Here is a 5,877-nt window from a genome sequence, read left to right as displayed (position 1 = left end):
TGTATTGGATATTTGAATTATTGTTGTTCTTGTTAACAAATAGCCCATTCTAATAATTAATAAAAATGGTTCTATTATACTAGCCCAAGCCCATACTATTAATTAAAGTAACCCTAGTACATTTTTCAAATATTTGTTTCAAACCATCAGAGGCATCAACGCCACTCTTCTCTCTCTTTTAGTGGTTCCCAAACTTTTGGTCTTCTACTCTTCTCATTCTAATTTTCCTTCCATACTAAAACAAGACATATGAAGAAAAATCATTGAAGAGAAGTGAACAGTAAAATATTAACCATTGAATGCACAACAAAGATTCAAAGAGGTATATTTCAATTTTTTTTTAAGTTAATAACAATGTCAAGTATTATTTATATTATTTATTTAAAATAATTAATTTATTTTTTTTTATAATGGACAGTGTTCAAAGATTGAAGTGAGGACAAAACTCAATAGAATTATTTTTTGGTGAGACTTGGAACAAAAAAATAATCAGGTAAATCAATAACTTTATTTTTGGTTATTATATATTTGTGTTTCTAAAATTATTTGTTATTGCTCAATAGGTTTAATATTTTTTTTTTAGAAAATAATATGTATGCAATTATTTTTGTTTTTTTTTTGTTAGATAGTTTAAGTTAAGTTAAAAATGTCAAAGATGAAAACAATTCACTCATTTTTCAAGAGAAAAGAGAGAATATATGATGAACAAAATTCAGCTTCAGATTCTTTGAGTAATGTTCAAAATATTATTGAACAACCTGTGACACAACTTGTTGAGCAAGATATTCAACCCCCTGCTTCCAAAATAACAAGGACTGAAATAGATCAAGTTAATATTGATACATTGATGCGTGATCCCGGAAAGCGTCCGCAAATTTGGTTTCAAGTTATTCAGTGTTTGCAACATATGCAATCTTGTAAAAAATTTCTATTCTTTAGATTTTTCTGAACAAGAAAAGATTCAATTGGATTATGAATTACAACATTATGAACTTGATGTGGTTAAAGCTCCAGATTTTCAGAATTTGTCTACTCTTGCTGAATTGTGTCAAAAATTGACAGAGACAGGAAAATCAAATATATATCCTTTAATTGATAGATTAATTCGTCTTGTTTTGACTCTTCCTATGACAACAGCAACAACTGAACGGGTCTTTTCAGCTATGAAGATTATTAAAACAAGGCTTCGAAACAAGATGGAAGATGAATTTTTAGCAGATTGTATATATTGAAAAGGAAATTGCTTCAAAATTCACTTCAGAGATGATAATTGATGATTTTAGTTCCATGAAGCATCGTCGAACAAGTTTAAAAATATCAAAATCTTAAAGTATGTAGTTGAACATTGACTTTTATATAATATAATTACTTTTTTGATATATATGCTACAAATCATATTTTATTAATTTTTTGTTATATTTATATTTAATTGGCCCCCTCTTATAAAACTTCTGGTTCTGCCACTGGTACTAGTGACATATACATGTATGCCTTGTTTGAAGGTGCAATCTAGGTTCAAATAATTAAAATCAAATGCGCTTTTACATTTAAAAAACATGTTAAGTGTACACACAAATGTCATTTTTATGCATCTAATTACTTTAAGGAGGATTTACCAAATTTTTTGGTTTAAAAAATCTAAATTCTATATACAAATACTAGCGGCTCACCAGGCACTATCGTGCCTGTTGAGCCGCTTTTCTATTGAGTTTAAGAAGTTAATTTATTTTTATTTTAAAATTATAAATTTAATCGTGGGAGTAAAGAATTGAATAGAAGTTACGCGTGAGTTTTTGTTGTATAATATTTTTGAATTATGTTAGTAGGGTTAAAACAGGAAATAGAAAATTGGACACCAAACCTCCATGTTTTGGCATTATATATTGTTATAGATAAATAGATGAAAGTCAACAATAAAGACAGCAATTCTAACAAGATAAAAATACTATAATCAGGTGGGACAATGGACATAATGAACAAGGAATCAACCCACCCCCGCTCCTCTTCTTTCCTTCTTTCTGTTTGGTACATGGAGAAAATATATATGTTCAAGAATTCAATATGGAGTTGAACACTATACACTATTCTTTTTTTCTTTTTTTTTTAATGTATATGCAAAGATAACTTTGTAAATTACAAACCATAAGTTGTATGCATATTTTCAATTTTTCATTCCATTGATCAAACATGGATCAACTTCTGCATAATTTAGCCTCAAAGCACCCTTTTCACATATTTAGCAATTTAGCATAACGAAATTTACACATTTCATCTATCTAGAAAACCATGATGTCAAGCCACAAGAACCAAAAGCAACATGAACAAAGGTCCAATTATGTCTGCCAATTGTAAGAACTCGTATATTGGCAGCATGCTATATCAGAGTATCAGACAACTATGGTCACCCTGGTTCTATTTTTCAACACAAATTCCCATGTAAGCCAGACAAACTAATAAGAACAGCAACTACTATTCATAACCAAAAGCCAACACAAACATTACATCATCAAAATATTTCAATTGTCATATAGTTCAGTTATCAAGATTGTAACAATGAACTAACATCTAAGACATTATAGAAGCATAGCAAAACAATTGAACTGTTTCTTGAATACAATTTAAAAAATATATATCCACCTAATGCTCTCAAGAGGCAGTGTTATATACATTAAGCTGAAAATTTGCATACCATCTTAGAGCACAAATCAGTATACCCCTCCCCATGTTTATGTTTTGTTAACAAAAAAGTAAGAAATTAAAGGGAAAAAAAAAACACTAAGAATTTGAGCAAGTTAAGAATTTTTCTTCACCATTGTAACCAATGTGCTACGTATAACCAAAGCCTTCTCTGTAATTGAATCATCATTCTCTAAATCCAACCTACAAAACTCTCTATACCTCTGTTGCTGAAGCTGGTAACCTTCCATTTCGCCAGCCAAAGCAGAGAAATCCTCTCTCATCAACAAACCATTATGAAGAATGGAACACGCGCCGATGTAAGCCACAGCAACCTTAACCTCCTCGAGAACTGGTCCATCAAGAACACCCCAATTCCTCAAACTCGCAGCAGTTCTAATCGCCGGAATCTTCGTAACATCGATCGCCACATTGAAACTCTCCTCATTGGAACCAGCCGCAGCCTCCTCGGCCGCGAAAGGGACCATGAGCCAAGGAAGCAGAGGGTACCCTTCACCACCTCCAACTAAATACTGTTTCACATCAACCTCAACGCCATTGTTCATAGCCTTAACCGGAGGAGAATTCAATAATGTCCCTTCTTCTATGTCTTGGAACAAAGAAGACTTTAGGATTCTTGAATTGCTCTTGCGGCCGAAAAAACCGGCAGCAACGCTCAGAATCCGGCAGGATGAATCAACAACCAATTGTGCAGCCACCGGAGAAGGCGGCGAAGGAGGGTCTCGGGGGCTTACAACCTCGAACCTAGTGTAGTGCAGCACCCCGCAGCAATGGGGAGACCGGTGAGGCCTTCGAATTCTTGCGAAACCGAACCGAGCTCGTTCGGATTCGGGAACGAGATCCAGAACCGGAAATTGGTGCAGAGAACCCTGCAGAGCTGCTTCACGCAGAACTTTGCGACGGAAACCGGAACCCCGAACCGGGTAGATATTTCCGGGTAATCCAATCCTTTGGCGAGGCGGAAGAGGCCGATGCCGAGGCGGGATCCGGCGGTGAGGTTGAGGGGCAGAGGGTCCCTGTGGATCGGTGCGGGGGCGTTTTTTGTTGCGTCTCGTGGAAGAGGAGAGAGAGGCAGCGATCTGGTGGGAGAGGAGGACGTGGTGAACAATAAGGGTAGAATTGGAATTAAAAAAAGAATGACTGGAATTGGAAGGGAGAATAAGGAGGAGGAGGAGAATGAGTTGGGAAATCAGGGAAGAGAGTATGGCAGCGAATTTTCGAGGTTCCATAGGAACGGAAATCGAGAGTGAGTGGGGTAAGTTAGTAGAAAGAGAAAGAGAAAGAGAAAGAGAACGAGAGCAGTACCAACAATTGACCAAGCGTGAGTGTGTGTGTCTGACAATTGTGGGTTGTGATTGGCTGAGATTGTATGCAGTGGCGGAACTTGAAACAAAATTTTGGGGGGCCAAATAGAAAATAATTGTCAAAATATTTTATTATATGGACTTCATTTAAGATAAGCTCGTCTAATCTCATCTCTCTGGTTTGGGTAATACTGCCAAATTTAAATCCCTTTTTCAAGATCTCGTTCCAAAAAATTAAAGTTAGAGTCATCAGATATAATTTTTTGAACTTTTGAAGGTTATATCTCACTTTCTTCATGATTCATTAAAGTAGAAGAATTATCTACATGTGTTGATATTGTAAAAGTTATATGTTCTCCTTTTTGAATATTAGCCTTTCTCTTAAAAAATGTATCAATTCTTTGATTTTTCATTATTATTTTATATAAAAATTTGAATATATATCCTTTAAAATATATAAAGAAGAAGTTAGAAGGACAAATATTAAAATTTATAATATTTATTGAATTTTTTTTATCAATTTATACAAATACAATAATATTAATACTTATTAAATATTCTATTATTTTTTATCATATAAAAAATTAAATTAAATAAATAGTAAAATATAAAATAATATTAAATTAATTAAATAAAAGATATCTAATTTTTTATATTTGAATATAAAGATAGAGAGAGTGTTGTTTATTGAACTTATTAGACACTTTAAGTCATAGTAAAGTATTTAAGTCAATTGAACTATTTTTTATCTTTTGAAAAAGTACTACTAAGTTTTTTATAAAAAGTTTGGGGGGGCCATGGCCACCCCTTGTCTGAACTAAGCTCCACCACTGAATATATTGTTGAATATCATGGTTATTTGTCCTATTTTATAGTTCATTTTGAATTTATGTCTATGTTTATAATTAAATTAGTTAGGGGTTTATGTATTTCATAAAAAAATTTATAAGAGTTTACTTATCCTACTTTACTGTAGTATATTGCTAACATGATAGGAATCTTTTATCCTTTAAAATGATTCTTTGACACGGAATTAATTAATGTTACATATAGGTAAAATCTGTTAATTCTAAACAAAAAAATTTAATAAAAGGACCAAAAATTTCGACGGAATTAATAGTTAAAGACTGTATTATCATTTTCCAATTGGTGAAAAACGAATTGTTATTATGAATAATTAGGGATTGGGATGAAATTTTACTCTTAATTTTTTAATCTGGCCTGCTCACAAGACCACAACACAGCTTGCAACTTGCAAGTACCCCGAAAAATACCGAATCCTAAAGTTCATTAGCTAAAAAATAAAATTTTACCCTGGTGTGTTTCTAAAGAAATTTTTTTTTTAATCAAGAATGTCTAACATTTTAATTATTTGTTGTCTATAAATGAGTAGTTACATCAAATTGCTATTCTATATGAAAAGACTTGTGTAAACATTATTTATGTCTTTATTAAATAACAAAAGTTAATTTGTATAAAATTTTTAACAGAATTTGACGATTAACTAATTATCTGTCAAAATAAAAAGTTAAAGACTAATTTATAGTAATTAAAATTTGTTAAAAACTAAAATATGATATTCCTCAAATAAATACTACCAAATTTACAACACAAACTCTTATAGAATTAGCAACAAAGTGTAATGTACTAATGTTTGTGTTTTGATTGTAATCCTTGCTCATGTATTTTGCTCGTTCGATGAATCAACATGTTTGATTGTTTTTTTTTTTTTTTACACACAAAAATCTAGTAGAAAACAATAACACTCCATATAAACAACGGAGAAACAGAAGTATTAACAAAATCAATTACCCTCCCTCACAGATACAGTCATCAAAACCAAAAAAAAAAGAAAGGGAAAAAAAAGAGGGGCTTT

The 5,877-nt window shown here is 32.0% G+C and overlaps 1 long non-coding RNA gene across 1 annotated transcript; it reads left to right on the top strand.

The window, feature by feature from the left end:
* Window positions 240–1,199, top strand: LOC110267883. The gene is made up of 3 exons (XR_002355844.1): window positions 240–322; window positions 419–493; window positions 1,138–1,199. It is a non-coding gene; the product is annotated as an uncharacterized LOC110267883 (long non-coding RNA).

Source organism: Arachis ipaensis, chromosome B10, assembly GCF_000816755.2.
Source record: "Arachis ipaensis cultivar K30076 chromosome B10, Araip1.1, whole genome shotgun sequence".
NCBI lineage: Eukaryota > Viridiplantae > Streptophyta > Magnoliopsida > Fabales > Fabaceae > Arachis > Arachis ipaensis.
The sequence above is the reverse complement of the archived record's forward strand: the minus strand, read 5'-3'. Positions and strand labels throughout refer to the sequence as shown.